Source organism: Gopherus evgoodei, chromosome 4 (assembly GCF_007399415.2).
Source record: "Gopherus evgoodei ecotype Sinaloan lineage chromosome 4, rGopEvg1_v1.p, whole genome shotgun sequence".
Classification (NCBI taxonomy): domain Eukaryota; kingdom Metazoa; phylum Chordata; order Testudines; family Testudinidae; genus Gopherus; species Gopherus evgoodei.
This window is the reverse complement of record NC_044325.1, coordinates 147,042,448-147,062,244: the sequence shown is the minus strand read 5'-3', so window position 1 is coordinate 147,062,244 and position 19,797 is coordinate 147,042,448. Positions and strand designations below refer to the sequence as shown.

Sequence of the window (19,797 nt, the reverse complement as noted above, 5' to 3'; positions counted from 1 at the left end):
AATTCTATACTTGAAAGCAACACTTCTTATGGAACATTTTCTTCTGAGCCTGTTAATATTTCCCTTAAAATAACCTATCTTTCAGAAATTATCATGAAATACACACACACACAAAATTAAAAGAAATTTTAAATGTAAATACTTAAACATAATCTAACAGTTGTATTTGAAACTGGTTTTAAATTAAACCTAATTATTCTGAGCATACAGAGTTGGAGGAAAGGATGAGTTAGGCTACCAAATAATAGGAGTATTTCAGTATATTTAATCATGCAAAATACCTGCACAGATTATTATGAAGGCACTAGGCTACATTCTGCTTGTAGTCATGAATGTAAATCCGAAGTCCTCAGCCTAACAGAAGAATCTGATCCACTGACTCCAACGGAGCTTGATGACATACTCCATGACTTCTAAGGGGCCAGTGTTCTAATCAGACAAGAACCTAACCACACCACTCTTGAAAAGAACACACAGCCGAATGCGTAATAGAGTTCTGTCAGACAGTTCACATACACTTAAGGATTTGACTCATGTGTCTTGTGCTCTTCCTTGCAACATCTTACACAGAACAGAAGTGGGCATTTTCCTTTAATGACTGGGGATACTTCCTGTCTTTTCATAGGCTATGGCTACAAATATGTTTTTTCAACAATGCTTCTGTGTCTACAGCTCTGAATAAGCCTCATTTTAACTCCTCATAGCTGAAAAAGGGCTGATATTTTCAAAAGTCCACAGGCATTCAGATACCTCAGTGATAGAAGCCACACAAGAATCTAAAAGGATAGTTTGGAAATCAATGAAATAAAAATATGCTGTTGTATACATAGAATGTTGCATCTGTGCTTTCAGTTACACTAGTCAAAAACAGGCATACCACTCTCTCTAACTTCTTGTCTTTCCTCAAATGTATTAGGCAGTAAGCCAAAACCACGACAGAGATTTAAGTTAAAATGAGTAGCATTTGGGGTTATTTTTTGGGGGTGGGAGAAGGTGGAAGATTTAGACAAAAGGCAAAACAAAGCAACTCCTCTCCCAAAATAAGATCCCCACATCAAGTTATTCTTATTAAACTGTGATGACAAACTCATACCTAAAATCCCCCTGAAGTATCTGCTTCTGTTTTCTAGAACTACAGACTACAAATATCAAACTTGAAACCCCTGTATATAAAATCCTCCTGCTACATCTCTAGATGGCAAATCTCTTCATTTAAGAAAAAGCAAATCACTTATTCATTTCCGCTATCCCTTAATCTCTGTCCTGTGCTAATGGTGTGCAGACAAGAGCTCTGGAAGAGGACTAAAGACTAAAAGCCAAATAATACATATCTTTAAGTCAATTACAAACACAAAATAAGCCACCTTCAAACTAAGATGCTCTGCACAGCCACATGAAGACTTTTTTCTGGCTGGGAGTCAGTTAAGACCAAAACTTTTTAAAAATGCACAACAAAAGCATATTTGTGTTAAGAATGGACTGACCAGACATTTCTGGGGTCAATCATTTCAGGTTAGAGAGCTTTCCTCTAAAAATGAATGTTTAGATAAAGAGCTTGAAAAATCCATGTGTCTTCTTGTCACTATATACATATAAGACCTTACACTGTTAAGTTCTAAATACCTTCAACACCAACTGAATTCAGATGCATTCAGCACCTTATAGCATGAGGCACTATGTTTCTAGCCCTAATGTTTGCAAAGATACAGGTGGTTTACATTTCAGAGGGTGGCAGATGAAATTTTGTCTTCCTGAGTCTGTGCACAGCTCCAGTGTCTGTTGCTGCTGGAAGCCTTGCTGAGCAACAGCAGAGTAGTTAATAAGACCAAAGTCATTTTCACTGAAGCCCTGAAGGTTCTGAATAGCAGCAGAGAAATTCAAGATTCATGTAAATTTCACACTTGAGAAAGTTGAACTGGATGTATGGTGTCATATTTGTAGCGTAAATCCTGCTAAGCAAGGCTCACAGAGGATCATACCTAAAAGCAGAGATTTTTTCCTTGCTTCCTTGCAGCAGTCGGGATCCTGAAGCAATATTCTCCTCTTCCTCATTAGCAGGAGTTCTGGGTTTCCATTGGAGGCATTACTCCAGGGCTTGACCCCTAGAGGGGGCTTCCCCCCTAGAGGGGGCTTCCCCACCCTTGACTTTTGTATAAACCTCTCACTATTAGGCTTAGTTCTAAGGCTAGAAAGTGTCTGGTACATTTTTGAGACCTAATTAGATACATTTCTGTTCCTTACTTTATTCTGTCAGCAATTCTCTGACAGATATTCTTCATGCCTCTTTCCTCCATTTAGAGAAGAGGGGATTTTCAGAGCTAATTCCAATGCTGGTCTGTGAACTAGTCAGCAATGGTGTCAGCTAGAGTCTCAGCCAGCACCCCATCCGTTATAGACCAAGGATGTAAAATTTCATGACATCTACTGGGCCTCTGAATCAGAGTCTGTTCTCGGAGAAGTCAAACACTGGTTCAAGAATACTGTGCACACAGACTAGATTGTGTGACTTGGAGGCACCTAAAAAGGAACTATCCAAAATGATTGATCTACATTTTAAAAAAAGATGACTGTTTGTCAAATCCAGAAGCCCCAAAACTGGTTTCTAACGATAGGTGGCTTGTTGCCCGTTTATCTCCTCAAATTCATGTTTCAGAAACATGTAAACAAAGAATTGCTAAGAGAATCCACAAAAATATAAAGTTTTTTTTTAAACACACACGTTATCAACCTTTTAACTTTTGCTTCAGAGTGCAAATTGTAGATAAGAAAAAAGGCAAAAACCTTAAATTTTCTTACCAAAGACTATTAAATATCTACATAATAAATTAGGGACAGATTATTTAGAAAGGCTTGGAAGATAACAGCTTTAAGTTAGGTGTTGTTTTTGTTTTGTTTTACATGGAGAAAGAATAGTCAATTTCACTGTTTTAAAAACCTGATAGCCCACCTGTTAACGGCTTTACTGCAGGGTGAGGGATTTGTGATGGCCATTTCAGCATCTCTTTTTGGAATGACGTGCTTATGCAGGTCTGCTACCAGTTTGTCCCTATATTTGCTCTGCCAATAGCTGTAGAGGCTTAAACTTCCATGTTAAGTATTCTCTGCCTCTTTCCTGTAACATAGAGAGGCCAGTGCCAGTTCAACATCTTCAGTCTTTGAGATAAGAAGCTACTGCCTTTGTTTGCTCTCTTACTAGTTTGCTTCTGATTTCTCTCCACGGGATGCCACTACACAACTTTTTACGATTTTCACTTTTAGCTTCTGCTCCATCTTCCAGGTAAGAACCCACTTCCTGCTAGAGATGCCAACAACTTTTACTCTGGGTTATTAAAAACACGAGGTGGAAAAGGAAACATCTTTTATTCAACCTCGCCCACCTTATCTCTCTAACATCCTGGGACCAACTCAGCTACTTCTCTGCTTACTCTGGGTTAACACATTCAGGATTTCAAAAACCATATCCAGCCCTGATCAGAGATATTTCTCTCTACATCTTTTAGTGTTTTGTCTAGTCTAGTTTAAGATGGGGCAAAACAAGAGCATCACTACTTCCTCTAGAAGTCCATCCCATGTCCATCTCATTGTTATGAACTTGGGAAGGAGGGGAGAAGCACATACTTCAGCCTGAAGAATTCCTTCTTTACTTGCAGCTCATGGGAAACCCTTTTGACTAAATACAGTTCTTCCCCGCCCCACCCCTTGATGTTTACATCCTTCAGATACTTGTGGATAGACCTTTACTCCATTCTGTTTTCCCATTTCAAAATTGTATTTGCATATAGGAGACATTAGTGAACAAACTCCAGAAACCATAACACCGCTAGGATTATTTTTGAGTGACACAACTAAAGTACAATAATCACCAAACAAATGTACACTCGCTTTATACATTTTGCAGGAATTAATTTTCACAAAGGTGTGTATGAATGCAAACGTCTCGGGAGTCTCTTTATATCGATGCACCTTGCGGCCAGTTTCCCCCTTTTAAAACCAGCAAGAAGTAAATAAAATCTCCCTGATAGCACGTAAGGGTAACAACAGCTAAAAGGGTCCATGGGACGAGAACCGTGGCGGGCTTTCCTACCCCTCCCGCCTACGGCGCGGAGACAGGAGCAGCACGGCCCGTGCCCGAGGAGCGCTGCGCTTATGCGGGATGATAAACCCCAGACACCGGTTTGAAGTTGGTGCTTTAACCCGGGACAGTTTATTTGTTCTCACGGGTGCAAGGTCCCGGCCGCCGCGCACGAGAAGCGCCCGCGAGGAGCCGCTAACTCCCCGCTCCGGGACACCTGGCGCGAGCTCGGCTCCCGGCCCCAGGCTCCCCACAGCCGAGCCCCCCGCTGCGGACGAGGAGCGCGACGTTAGCCCCCAACCGGCGCAGCGTGCCCGGGGGAGGGGGCACGCGCCCCCCAACGGCCGCTCCCTCACGGCCCCCCAGGGCGGGGGCAAGCAGCGCCCTCCAGCGACGCACTGACCTGACCCGGGCCCCGTCCAGTTCCGCACCCGCCGCGCCGCCGCTACCACCCGGCCGCGCTCCCCATCCAGTCTCCTCCGCCCGGCCCCGCGCTGACTGACATCGCGCCCACCAATCGCCGACCCAGCCTACCGGGACCCACAGCCAATCAGCGAGCGGAAGAGCGGTGAGGGGCGGGGCGCCATCAGCCTGGAACGCCGACAGCCAACCAGGGCGCGCTCCTGGGAACGGAGGGGCGGGGCGCGGGGCTGAAAATCCCTTTTGTTCGCGCTCCTGGAGGGAGAGTGCGGGACTGTGATTTATACGTCACTTCCGGGGGTGGAGTCTGAGGTTGAGCTTGCATGCAGAGGTCGTGGCCTGGGGGGGGGGGCGCTGTTCCCAGGCTGTGTAATGCCCGGGGGTAGGGGGTCTGGGACCCCCTCCCGCGAGCCTGGGCCAGGGAAGGGCGGTTAGGAGCTTCCCCTGTCCCCAACCTGGGACAGGGGAAAGGGGGGCACTTTCTTCCCCACCCCCCAATTTCCCCCTCACATCACTTAGTGTCTGGCTTCTGCTGCTCCTTCCGTATTAAGTGTGTGTGTGCACAGGGCCTCTACCCCCAATAACATGACTGGTAAGCTGTCCCTGCTCCTCCGGGGTGCTTACCATGTGCCCGATCAATAATTTAGATGACTGTTGGCGTAGTCCCGATGCTGGTGATGCTTGTTTGGTTCCTTCGGGCCAGTAAAGGGAGGAAGCCTGATCGGTGTCAGATGGTGCAAATGAAGCACCAATGCAGGATGGCACCTCCCTCTTCCAGACAGGCCCTTTTCTTGCAACCTCAAACTAGAGGTCATCCTTCCAAAGGTTTTGTCACTTCCATCACAGCACTAAGACAGCTGATTTTGCATTCTGAGCACATATTTAGTGTGTAAGCTTTTTAGGCCAGGTAACATCTTGGTTTTGTGCAGTGCATAGCAAAGTAGGACCTCAGGCCATGTCTACATCTAAAATTTTGCAGCGCTGGTTGTTACAGCTGTATTAGTACAGCTGTATAGGGCCAGCGCTGCAGAGTGGCCACACTTACAGCAACCAGCGCTGCAAGTGGTGTTAGATGTGGCCACACTGCAGCGCTGTTGGGCGGCTTCAAGGGGGGTTCCGGGACGAGAGAGCAAACCGGGAAAGGAAACCAGCTTCGCCGCGGTTTGCTCTCTCGGTCCCGGAGCCAGCCAGCAAACCGCAGGGAAGGAGACCTGCTTGCTCGGGGTTCCGGGACCGAGAGAGCAAACCGGGAACGCCGCGGTTTGCTCTCTCGGTCCCGGAGCCAGCCAGCAAACCGCAGGGAAGGAGACCTGCTTGCTCGGGGTTCCGGGACCGAGAGAGCAAACCGGGAACGCCGCGGTTTGCTCTCTCGGTCCCGGAGCCAGCCAGCAAACCGCAGGGAAGGAGACCTGCTTGCTCGGGGTTCCGGGACCGAGAGAGCAAACCGGGAACGCCGCGGTTTGCTCTCTCGGTCCCGGAGCCAGCCAGCAAACCGCAGGGAAGGAGACCTGCTTGCTCGGGGTTCCGGGACCGAGAGAGCAAACCGGGAACGCCGCGGTTTGCTCTCTCGGTCCCGGAGCCAGCCAGCAAACCGCAGGGAAGGAGACCTGCTTGCTCGGGGTTCCGGGACCGAGAGAGCAAACCGCGGCGAAGCTGGTTTCCTTTCCCGGTTTGCTCTCTCGGTCCCGGAACCCCGAGCAAGCAGGTCTCCTTCCCTGCGGTTTGCTGGGTGGCTCCGGGACCGAGAGAGCAAACCGCGGCGTTCCCGGTTTGCTCTCTCGGTCCCGGAACCCCGAGCAAGCAGGTCTCCTTCCCTGCGGTTTGCTGGCTGGCTCCGGGACCGAGAGAGCAAACCGCGGCGTTCCCGGTTTGCTCTCTCGGTCCCGGAACCCCGAGCAAGCAGGTCTCCTTCCCTGCGGTTTGCTGGCTGGCTCCGGGACCGAGAGAGCAAACCGCGGCGTTCCCGGTTTGCTCTCTCGGTCCCGGAACCCCGAGCAAGCAGGTCTCCTTCCCTGCGGTTTGCTGGGTGGCTCCGGGACCGAGAGAGCAAACCGGGAAAGGAAACCAGCTTGATTACCAGAGGCTTCCTCCTTCCACGGAGGTCAAGAAAAGCGCTGGTAACTGTCTACATTGGATTACCAGCGCTGGATCACCAGCGCTGGATCCTCTACACCCGAGACAAAACGGGAGTACGGCCAGCGCTGCAAACAGGGAGTTGCAGCGCTGGTGGTGCCCGGCAGATGTGTACACCTTCAAAGTTGCAGCGCTGTAACTCCCTCACCAGCGCTGCAACTTTCTGATGTAGACAAGCCCTCAGTCTTAGTTGGGCTGGGCCCTTGCTGTACTAAGTAAATCAATTTAGTCATGCCATTGTTGGTGACATCAGAATTTTCAGAAGCCTGCACGATTCATCACTAATTTACAGTGCTCAGCGGCTGTCCCCTCACGGATCTGCACACCATCATCCATCTCCTTACTGATTGTCCCCTGCTACGATGATCCTCTGTCATTCCTTCCATAATAACTATTGCAAGTTTCCATCTCTACAGCTGTTGTGACCAAAATACATAAGCTGGCATCTTTTGCTTTCTGACATCAGGGTTTGCTTCTCAAATAATATTTCTAATATAGGCATTCATCTCCCCCTCTTCCCCCATACAGGAGATAGCAAGAGTTGTTGCCAGCACCACTTTTGAAAAGTTTCAGTTTTCTTCTTAGCAGCATTCATTTATCATGATTCACATCCCTAAATCATGGAAAAAATTATGCTTTTCACTAGTTAAACCTGCATACATTTTGAAATGCCATGTTTTTTCCACACTTTCTTGAGAGGCCATACTTGAGCGAGCCCTCCCTAGTTGTCTTCCAACTTCTTTGGAAAAGCCTCCTTGCTTTGATATAGATAAGATATATCAAAGCAAGGAGGCTTTTATATATAATGCCATTGTAGCTTGTCAATCATGAGATCTGCTTGGTACTACCATAATACAAAAACAAGATGGAATTTTATCACTTTGCAGCCACCGGTGCACTGAACTTAGACACGTCGGTTCAAATCCCTACCTCTTCCATGGGTTCACTTTGTGATGCTGGGCAAGTCAAAATTTCTGTGTCTCAGTTTTCTCCTCAGTAATATAATAATGATGCTACTGCACTCTCATATAATGCTTTTTATAGAGTAATAATACCTCCTGTAGAGAGTGTTATGAGGCTTAATAAATATTTGAAAAGTACTTTGAGATCCTAAATGAGACACCAGGAAAAATTAAAAGTAATAATTTACATTTCCAGGCCTTTTAATCTTTAAAGCATTTTGCAAACCTCTAATTAAATGTGTTATTGTAATGCATTATTACTGGAAAGATAAAATTTTCCTTTGCTGCTTAGGCAGAATAATGTAACTATTTCTGAAGTGAAGAAAATTAATGACAGTGACAACATAGAAATTGCTTTCACTCTCAGCAGCATCTTTCCTGTCTGTTTGTTTTTAAACACTGGTTATGCAAATACTACCTCTCTAATAAGAAAACAAAGTAGAGCAGGTGTTGTCTGCAGAAAAAAATCTGTATTTTTGACAAATCCTAATTTTAATAGGAAAAGCACAGGACAAATTGAAAGGTAAATAAGATGAGAGTTTAGTAAGATCGGTCAGATCAGTTCCTGGAGTAAACCACTCACTCATTGGAGTTTAAGCCTTTCTTTTGATCACATTAATTGATTCTCGAGAGAGAGAGTGCGTTCACATGGATGCTTTTGTTGTTGTTGCAGCAAAGAATCCTGTGGCACCTTATAGACTAACAGACGTTTTGGACCATGAGCTTTCGTGGGTGAATACCCACTTCCTCAGATGCATATAGTGGAAATTTCCAGGGGCAGGTATATATATGCAGGCAAGCTAGAGATAATGAGGTAGTTCAATCAGGGAGGATGAGGCCCTGTTCTAGCAGTTGAGGTGTGAAAACCAAGGGAGGAGAAACTGGTTTTGTAATTGGCAAACCATTCACAGTCTTTGTTTAATCCTGAGCTGATGGTGTCAAATTTGCAGATGAACTGAAGCTCAGCAGTTTCTCTCTGAAGTCTGGTCCTGAAGTTTTTTTGCTGCAGGATGGCCACCTTAAGGTCTGCTATAGTGTGGCCAGGGAGGTTGAAGTGTTCTCCTACAGGTTTTTGTATATTGCCATTCCTAATATCTGATTTGTGTCCGTTTATCCTTTTCCGTAGCGACTGTCCAGTTTGGCCGATGTACATAGCAGAGGGACATTGCTGGCATATGATGGCGTATATTACATTGGTGGACATGCAGGTGAATGAACCGGTGATGGTGTGGCTGATCTGGTTAGGTTTTGTGATGGTGTCGCTGGTGTAGATATGTGGGCAGAGTTGGCATCGAGGTTTGTTGCATGGATTGGTTCCTGAGCTAGAGTTACTATGGTGCGGTGTGCAGTTACTGTTGTTGTTGTTGTTCTTTTAGAAGTACTCCAGAATGATTTCAGTGCATGGTAAGAAACTTGTTCTAATGAAATCACACGCTCCGTGAGCTGCTTTGTAGCTGAGGGTGGTTTTCTAGTTGTATTTATTAATATTATTTACCATTTGGGCACTGTACAAGACACAAAGACAATCTTGACCCCAAAGCTCAAAATTAGAACAAGAGAAACAAAGCTTTTGTCTAAAACAAAGTGATTTCTGAATCGTCCTAAGCAGCAATTCCTTTGCAGTGAACAACTGTAGTAAACCAGTGACTGATCCTTTTCCCTTTTATTTTTAATGAGAACTGTGTTTGGGTAAACAGCTCTTAGGGAGAAAGGGACAGATTGTCTGCTGCTGTAAAGCAGTGTAGCTCAGCTGAAGTTGATGGAACTCTGCTTATTTACACTACCCAAGGATTGTGGGCTTTTAGCTTCTCTTTGTTAACTCAGGAGGGAAACAACTGGATTATTATTTATATTACATTAGTGCTTAGACCCCAGCTGGGATCAGGGCACTGTTGTGCGAGATGCTGTACATTCACAGGATAAAAGAGTCCTGGCCTTGCCTTACAGCCCCTTCGAGACAAAGGGTGGGAGAAAGGAATATTATCCCCATTTTACAGCTGGGAAACTGAGGCACAAAGAGATGAATTGTGTTGACTAAGGCTGCACAGGGAGTCTGTGGCAGAGCAGGGAATTTTGTTTGTCCTGAGTCCAGCACTTTAATCACAGGCCATTCTTTTTGTCAGCATGAACTTCCCTCACACAATGAGCCTCAAGACTGATACAGAAGACCCGCCTGTAGAGGTGAAATGGGAGATCAGTTTCTGCAGCCCATTTAGTCAGTTTCACTTCTGCTCAGACTGTCAACAAAGACCCAGTTATCACCAATCATGTTTTCTTGTGATGGGGGCATCTGAAAAGGACTCTGTAGTTTTACAAAGAAGCTGACATAAACCCCCGGATTAAGTTTGTCTCTTATTTTCTACAGTCATATCAAATCATACTATAGTATTTAATGATACTGGTGCACTGAGGTTTTACTTGGAAAGGAATGTTGTTGTATATACTGCTGTTCTGTGTGATGTATCTCGATAATAAATCTCATGATGACTCAAATTCTCATGAGTCTTGATGCTGTTTGGAGATCTCAATATCCTTTACAAAAACATTAATTGGCCATGCAGCACCGACCGCTCAAAGACAAGCACTGCTGTACCCCTTTTGCAGATGCGTAATAGGAGACGAAGCATTTTTTTGAGTTTCTTACCCAATACAACATGAAAAACAAAACCCATAAGTTCTCCTGGACTGCCATTTTAACATGTAGACCCTATTGACTCCCCAGCGAGAGTGGTGGTCTCTTGGATTTATGAGTTGATTGTCTAACCCCTTGCTCTCAGAGGAACAGGGGTTACTGCCATCAGTATGGCTTGCTGGGCAGACCATGTTCCCACACAGTGATCAAAACTAGAACTGAACCTTTCTGTGAAGAGCGTTGCATGGTCTCTGATCTCCTCAGTAAGATGTGCTGAGGAACTGGTTACTCACTAGACTCCAGAAGTCAGAGAATAAATCTTAATGGCCATCTTTGTGGTTACTATTACACTGACTACATTAGAACATTGGGCTTGTGGGTGCCTAGGAACATAAATTCTTTGAGGCATTTCCTAAGCAAAAGCAGCAGCATCTTTAAACAGACGGTGCACAGTATAGGGAAGGCTAGTGAAAACAGCAGCTCAGAATGATAATAAAACCGTCAGTCTTCAGTGATAAGAGTGACAGACAGAGAAGTGCTCAATTGTATAGTGACAGTGTTAACAATAACATATATCCTCAGCCATTCTAGACTTCTCTCCCTTATAACTCATGAAGTACAATGTGTTTATTTCTGAACAGAGTTGTTCATGCACAAATATTGCAGAAAACTGCTGTAGGGTTGCCAACCCTTCAGGATTGTCCTGAGGTTTCCAGGAATTAATCTTTAATTAAAGATTGTCACGTGATGAAACCTCCAGAATACATCCAACCAAAACTGTCAGCCCTGCTGCTCAGGCTGTACTGTCTGGTAAAAGGTATCAGTGAAGATAACACTTGATGCTTCTATAGTGCCTTCTAGCCAGCGAGCTCAAAGCCTGTCAAAAACACATAGCGATTAAGACTCAGGACCTCTCCCAGGAAGTAGGTATCAGTGTTCCTACTATTTAGAGCTGAGCAAATAATTGATTTTTTGGTTCAGTGACCTGCATTCGCAAATACCCCTCTACCTCAATATAACGCAACCCGAAATAACATGAATTCGGACATAATGCAGTAAAACAGTGCTTCAGGAGGGCGGGGCTGCACACTCTGGCGGATCAAAGCAAGTTCGATATAACGCAGTTTCACGTATAATGCAGTAAGATTTTTTGGCTCCCAAGGACAGCATTATATTGGGGTAGAAGAGTAGTTTCAGTTGACCCGCAACTGCCTTTTTTCGGCAAATAAACTATTTGTCAAAAAAAATTCACCCATCTCTACTACTATAATAATGGTACACTAAGACCACTGCTTATCACACTGATCATAATCATCTCACAGCAATCTGGTGCTGTCTGTCAGTATCCATCTGTTGGCTCTTGTCTTATGATTGTCAACTTCTGGGGGCAGAGATCATCTTTCTTTTGTGTATGTACAGTGCTTAGCACAATGGCACTGGGGCCTTAGGCATTACTGCAATACAAACAAACAATAATAATAATTCCTATTCTGCAGAAGGAGAAATTGTAGCACTGAATGGGCTAAGTGACTTGCCAAAGGTCACACAAATAAGTCAATATCTAACCTGGGATATGAACCCATGAATCAGATCCTCAGCAGATATACCCAGGTGTAGATTCACTGAGGGCAATGGAGCTGCACTCATATACAGCAACTGAGAATTTGGTCTCCAGTCTCCTGCCTCACAGTTGAATCTTGAATCACAAAACCACTGGGCCTCCCACATGTGCTGTAACGTACTAGAGTAGGTGGAAGGATGCTAGAATTGGGAAACAAAGACTGAGTCCATGTGGAAATGAGTGCTGACTGTGTCCAGTCGATGAGATGGGTAGGAGGATTTATAGACCAGGGAGAACAGGTGGGTTGTGAAGGAGGATTTGCAGAGGAGAAAGCAACGAGGTGCAGACAGGTTGTGTTAGTAGGGGGATGGTAGTCTGCCATTCCCTGCAGAGACAAAAATGGGGAAGAGAAAGAAATTTGGTATTGGAGCAGAATAAATTAAGGAAGTTAGAGCTAGAAACGACTGACTACGTTAGACCACCACTTCCTGTAAGTGTGGGATAGAGCCTGAAAAAGAAGATGTCATCTATGAAAGTGACACTACATCTCAGCTGAAAAACCAAGCAGCAGCAAGAGGGATGGCTAGAGAAAAGAGCAGCTTCCTTTTTAAATGGTTAATGTGCTCTGAGTGTGAATTATTGAGGTTAACTCAAAGCCAACATGAGGTGCGGAAGGTGGGCAGCTCCGGGGTCATTAAGTAATTGATGGCTTTAAAGAGAAAAGCATTCCCAAGGCTTTTGGAAAATGAAGCCAACATCCCCAGAAGTGAACGTGGCTAGAAGTGGGTGTCTGTTAGATGTTTCAAAGCTCGTTATGAAGCTAATTTTGGTTAATCGACTGGCCAGCTTCTGGGTTCGGTAATGGCAGGTTTGTATTTCATCAACTTACAAAACTACAAGCCACTTCTGAGGCCTTGGCCCTGTTTGTGTGAAAGCAGCGCCATCCTGTGCAGAAAACTTGTATTGCACCTTATTCACACTACCATAGTGCATGCAGAAATGTCCCTACTAACAATGCAGCGTGGGAAAACTTCCACTTTTATGCCCAGATGTCTCTGGAAACCAGGTGGGTAAACAGAAGCATTGATTTCCCTGGACTGTCAATCCAACAGCTTTCACCAGAAAGTCACTAGCAAAAAGAAACCTAAAACATTAAAAGGAGGAGGTTAACATTTTCCCAATAAGTTACAAGCCACTAGAGGGCATGAGATAGGCAGTGAGTGTCCTGTACACTCCAAATGCTTTTTAGTCCTAAAAGTTTGTACTTATTTATTTGGTGTAGTTATGTGATCCTGATTACTGTATCACCTGTTCTAGCCAACTTCACATCAGAAGGAAAGCAAACTTGTGGAGTATCACCTTGATTTTATATTATTTGGTTTATTGAGCAGTGTCCTGCAATACTGTCATCTTTCATATTAGATAATTTTTTCTGGCTCAGGCTATAACCTCCGGAAAATTGTTTTTTATGATGGTGAAGGATGGCACTGTGAAGAGTGCTTGCTGCATGGACAGCATCCATCCATCCACCCTTGTTGTAGAGTTATAAGGGCACTCGTCAGCTTCAAATAAAACAGAAACCAAGTTCCCTACCTGTTCTTTTCTGGCCATGTTGTTAGCACTCTCTGGAGGGAGCTGAGGCTCTGTACTGCTATTTTCATTGTCCTTAAAACAGCCTCACAAAAACATTCACAGAAACACTGGTTGTTGAAACCCAAACTAGTTACAGGGCATTTATGACTGAGAGGATTTTGATGTATGTTGTATCTGCAGGAGGTAACATGATTTATTTTAAGTTCACTCTTGGTGTTGTATGTTAAGAGGGAATGTGGTGCAGTAGTTTGAGCAGGGACTGAGCCAGGGCTCCTGGGTTCTAATCTTACCTCTGTCAGGGCCTCATTGTGTGACTTGGGGCAAATCACCTGACCTCTCTGTCTTGGTTTCCCTAGCACCAGAATGGGCACAATCACATGTACCTATTTCTCCAGGCAGTGGAGTGGGGTGAAGTGAGAACTTCAGATGAAAAGCACCATAGAGGTGCAAAGTATTTTATTATTAGCTTGTTTCCAGGCTAGCCTCCCTGTTCTTCGTGCCGAGCCAAAACACTATGCCCCTTGCAACTATCCATTGTGTATTACTGTGCTAATTACACACCATAACTTTGGGCCAACACAGAGATCTGTGTACAGTGTCAGGAGCCGATATATGATGGTTGGAGTTGAGATCCCAAGCTGGGGTCCTAGTGCTGAGGGAGGGAAGTATTGGTCTCAGTGCAAGTATGAGGGAGGGTGCATCTCTCATGGTGTGCTGTAAGCTTCTGTGCTGGTGCCTGGGTGATGTCACATCTAGGCCTTACTAGGGAGACATGAAGGAATTAAAGAGGGGAATTCCAGAGCAATGTCAGGGTGGCTGGCTTTCTACCTGCCTGTATGGAGCCTAGCACAATGGGGCCTGCTCTTTGATCAGAGTTCCTAGGTGCTACCATAGTCCAAACAACAAAAAATAAAACAACCACGTGATTATATCTGAATGAGCAACTGATGGGGAGGAATTGCTTTGCTTTTCAAAATTGGCAGATGTTGTCTGGGGGGCAGCTCCTGCTGGTTCCTTTTTTTTTTTCCTGGTGCTGCAAACGTTCTCCTTAGCATCCAATCCAATTCTCAGCAACAGAATGAGAAAAGCAACCTTTGTGCAGAATGGCCTTATGTGCACCTGATAATTGACTAGCCACATATTCAGCTCTTACAAGGTCATATCAGCATGAATTATGTCACAGAACATCTGACACCAAAGGCTTCTCTGTTCTGGGACTTGAAAGGGAGGTTTGGTGAAGCCAATACAGCTGAAAAGCAAACATCTGGAGAGGGATAATCTCTGAAGTGTCCTAGGTGGTCTCAGGGAAGGAGAACTGTATAATTTTACTCTATAAACCTAGTAAACTAAAGCACATGAAAGAAAAAAGTTTTCTAGCACGCCCTTCTGTGCACACATGTATGATATTGCCGCCAAAAAGCCAGAGGCTGAACTGTGTTGGGCTGGGTCTCACCAGGAAGGTCAAATTTGCTACAGATTTACTATGTTTGATTGTTAATGTGCAGAAATCCCAAAATGTGGACCGGTGCTGATGACACTGGAGGTACCTCTTCAAGGACAGGCTCTCATGGGAGCTGCATAGCAAACTTGGGAGTATGACATTAATGATTTCCAGGTAAAACTATGGGCTCCTCTGAATGCCATTGAGAAGGTAGCTATGTGCTCCACATGAATAAGTAGTATTGCAGGAAGGAGAGAAAATCATCCAGCTGCTCTCTTCTCCACAGTCTCAGGGAAAGAAACCGGCAGTTCAGGAGGAGTATGGTTTGCAGAGAGACTTCCAGAAATGGAAGGCACCTCTCCCACTCGGGGCTGTTCAGGGAATGCACTGGCCACATCATTATTACCTAGCCTGTATATCACCCAGCTGGGTCCTGGGCACTTCACAGATGACCTAAAACTAGAGACTTTCATACAAAACCAATTCCACACAAACTACTATGTGGCTGGACTTTACAAAAATGAGACAAGCCATTTACAAAGCACACTTTACTTCTCTACAGAAGAAAAACTCCTACATGCCACAGGGGGCTATAACAGAGGTACCCTTAACCCACCCAAGAATATTATTAATCTATCCAACCACACACTTAGCCCAGAAGAGTCTGTTCTATCCCAGGGGCTCTCTTTCTGCTCCCCCACCACCCCCACAGTTCTGTGGTGATCTGGAAGCTACTTTCACTATCTCCAACTCAAGGAATATTTTCAACACACCATTCAACAGTGCACTGACCTACAGGAACCCTCCTACCAACACTATAAGAAGAAGAATTCTGCGTGGACTCCTCCTGACAGTCAAAATGACAGACTGGACTTCTACACAGAGTGCTTCCGCAGACGTGCACAGGCTGAAATTGTGGACAAACAACATCACTTGCCCCATAACCTCAGCCGTACAGAACGCAACGCCATCCACAGCCTCAGAAACAACTCTGACATTATAATCAAAGGGGCTGACAAAGGAGGTGCTGTAGTTATAATGAACAGGTTGGATTATGAACAAGATGCTGCAAGGCAACTCTCCAACACTACATTCCACAAGCCACTATCCTCCGATCCCACTGAGAAGTACCAAAATAAACTACAACATCTGCTTAAGAAAAACTCTGCTATAGCACAGGAACAAATCTACACGGACACACCCCTAGAGCCCTGACCAGGGGTATTCTATCTGCTACCCACTACCCATAAACCTGGAAACCCAGGATGCTCCATCATCTCAGGCATTGTCACTCTTACAGCAGGATTATCTGGCTATTTGGTCTCTCTCCTCAGACCCCATGCTACCTGCACTCCTAGGTATCTCTGAGACACCACAACTTCCTAAGGAAACTACAATGCATCGGTGATCTTCCTGAAAACACCATCCTGGCCACTATGGATGCAGAAGTTCTTTACACCAATATTCCACACAAAGATGGACTACAAGCTGTCAGGAACAGTATCGCTGATGAGGCCACGCCACACCTGGTGGGTGAACTTTGTGGACAACTTATACCTTCAAGTCAGCGGCACTGCTATGGGTACCTGCATGGCCTCATACTATGCCAACATTTTTATGGCTGACCTAGAACAATGCTTCCCTAGCTCTCATCCCCTAGCGCCCCTCCTCTACTTGCGCTACATTGATGACATCTTCATCATATGGACTCACGGGAAGGAGGCCCTTGAAGAATTCCACCTGGATTTCAACAATTTCCACCCCACATCAACTTCAGCCTGGACCACTCCACACAAGAGATCCATTTCCTGGACACTACAGTACAAATAAGTGATGGTCACATAAACACCACCCTATGCCAGAAACCTACTGATCGCTACAGTTACCCACATGCCTCCAGCTTCCATCCAGGACACAACACACAATCCATTGTCTACAGCCGAGGCCTAAGATACAACCACATATGCTCCAATTCTTCAGACAGAGACAAACACCTAAAAGATCTTTATCAAGTGTTCTTAAAACTATAATGCCCACCTGGGGAAGTGAGGAAACAGATTGACAGAGCAAGATGGGTACCCTGAAGTCACCTACTACAGGACAGGACCAACAAGGAAAATAACAGAACATCATTGACTATCACATACAGCCCCCAGCTAAAACCTCTCCAGCACATCATCAATGATCTACAACCTATCCCAGAAAACGATCACTCACTCTCACAGACCTTGCGATGCAAGCCAGACCTTGCTTACAGACAGCCCCCCAACCTGAAGCAAATACTCACCAGCTACTATACACCACACCACAGAAACACTGACTCAGGAGCCAATCCCTGCAACAAACCCCAGTGTCTACTCTGTCCTCATATCTACTCTAGCAACACCATCAGAGGACCCAACCACATCAGCCACACCATCAGGGACTCATTCACCTGCACATCTACTAATGCGATATATGCTGTCATGTGTCAGCAATGCCCTTCTCCCATGTACACTGGCCAAACTGGACAGTCTCTATGTAAAAGAATAAATGGACAAAAATCAGACATCAGGAATGGTAACATACAAAAGCCATACAAAAAAGCGAACACTTCAATCTCCCTGGACATTCCATAACAGATTTAAAAGCAGCCATCCTTCAACAAAAAAACTTCAAAAACAGACTTCAAACTGCAGTTCTACAATTCATTTGCAAACTTAACACCATTAATTTGGGCTTGAATAGGGGCTGGGAGTGGCTGGTTCACTATAGAAGCAATTTTCCCTCTCTTGGTATTGACACCTCCTCAACAATCATTGGGAATGGACCACATCCACCCTGACTGAATTGGCCTTGTCAACACTGGTTCTCCACTTGTAAGCTAACTCCCTTCTCTTCATGTGTCAGTATATTTATGCCTGTATCTGTAATTTTCACTCCATTCATCTGAAGAAATGTTTTTTTTTAACCCACAAAAGCTTATGCCCAAATAAATCTGTTAGTCTTTAAGGTGCCACTGGACTCCTCGTTGTTTTTCTAAAAGGATGTGGCACTTACCCCAGAGAGCATGCAAATTAGATTTTTAAGTGTGACCCAATGAATGAAGGTGATAAACAGTAGGGAGGAGATGGAGCAAGGAAGGACAAGGGTTATAGCAGGTTGATCATGCAATAACTTTACACGCTTGGGTATGTCATGGGGATTCAATTCTTTATATCTGTATCCATATTACACATACACCTTACAAAAGATTAAGATCCTAAATAGGGTACATTATTGGAACACTGATTGTGAGTATCAAACATAAAAGACACAATGTCTTACTAGTTAATGTCTTACTAGGTAAGGGCTATAGATTGACAGTATTTTGCTTGAAAAATGGATTTTCTTGGCATTTTCACAAATTTCATTTTAAACTTCATTCTGTTGGTGTTGGAACTTTTCAGTGAACTACACACACTGCTAGAAAAAAGAAGTGAATTTCCTTGTGGGGCTCTGATGCACTGGGCTCATGCTAGACTGTTTACATTAGGAGACAGGACTGGCCCAGACACTACTTGTTTTAATGTGGGGTTTTTTTTGGAGTAAGAGTAATTGATTAGGATAGAGAGTTTTCTTTAAGTGTAGTCTTCTGATTAATTCTATGTACTTTCAAAGTCCTTTCCATCCCAGCAGTGCATGGTGTTTTCAAAAGGTCATTTAGGAAGATAAATATCCTCTCCATTTTACAGATGCTTAAAATGATGCAGTGTTTAAGTGACTTGCTCGTAGGGTGACCAGACTGCAAATATGAAAAATTGTGATAGGGGTGTGGGGTAACAGGAGCCTATATAAGAAAAAGACCCCAAAATCGGGACAGTTCCTATAAAATCAGGACATCTGGTCACCTTACTTGCTCTCAGTAATAGTCATTGGCAGGAACAGAACCCAGGCAGCCTAGCTCCCTGACATCCCAGCTCTAACCACTAGATACAACCATCTAATATTTTAGAATGTAACCTTCCAAGAGGAAGAATGATTTAGGATGGAAAGGAATATCTTTTAATTAAGGATTTACATACTTCAGAGAAGCATCCTAGATCTGCCCCTAAAACTTTTGACGCATATCCATCTTTCTATTAATATACTTTGCTGTAATAACTGAACTGTGCACATTTCTGCTGACCTCACTGGTGATGTCAGAAGATGGGATGATGAGACTGAACTAGAGCTGTCTGTAATTTATGAATACTATATCTTGACCGGGAAGTATCTATTATATTAATTCATCAGCAAGTTTGTCAGGAAATGCAGCCAGCTAGGCAGGGGGAGAGGGTTTTTGATAGTCACATCTCCTGACAAACAAATCAAGGGATAAGAGAAAGTGCCGAGTCCTTCGCTTTGAAGTCCACCTTGGACTGGTTTAACTAGGCTTTAGAGACAGAGGAAACAACAAAGGATTTTGGCTGGATTTAAATGGGAGGCTGAGACTGTTGGGGAACAGACTGACTTCCAGACTCCAGAGGCTGGGGATCTGGGGTACGATAGGCCTATCTAAGGCTTTAGATAAGATAGACATGCACGCAGGCTGTTTATTGTTTTTAAAATCTCTTCTCTTATGCCTTGCCTTGTTCCTACAGTTCAGATTAAACAATACTTTAAGAAAGCTGTTTTGGATCACTGTCATCATTGGTCATAGCTCCCTCAAGGAAGAATCACAAGTACCAAGTCTGTTTGGACCTGCCGGGTATGCCCAGGGTGCTGTAGCTCCAGATCCTGTCAAGGAGTGGGAGAATCGCAGGATTCTGCCTCAGAGATATGAAGGCTTGAGGCCTAGGACCTGAAGGGGTGATGAGACCAGATATGGGGATCACAGTGCAGTATGCCTTGAAACTGTGACAGACGGTTTAGGCTTTTGTTGCACTGAAAAAATTAACAACAAAATACATCAGGTGCCAAGAGAAGAGGACAAAACAGATAAAAAAAAGCAGCTTCTAAGGTGTCACAAACAAAAGAGAATAA

General features: G+C 44.6%; 1 protein-coding gene across 2 annotated transcripts in view; it reads right to left on the bottom strand.

The window, feature by feature from the left end:
• The window catches only part of CTTNBP2NL (CTTNBP2 N-terminal like), a 42,874-nt gene extending 38,341 nt beyond the window's left edge, over positions 1 to 4,533 (bottom strand). Inside the window, exon 1 of one of the 2 annotated variants that reach the window (XM_030561724.1) lies at positions 4,476 to 4,533. The gene's annotated coding sequence lies outside the window, so the exon portion shown is untranslated. Of the gene's footprint in view, positions 1 to 281; positions 532 to 4,475 lie in introns of those variants that run through there. The other variant, XM_030561723.1, reaches the window with a different exon arrangement.
• Positions 4,534 to 19,797: the final 15,264 nt, after the last annotated feature.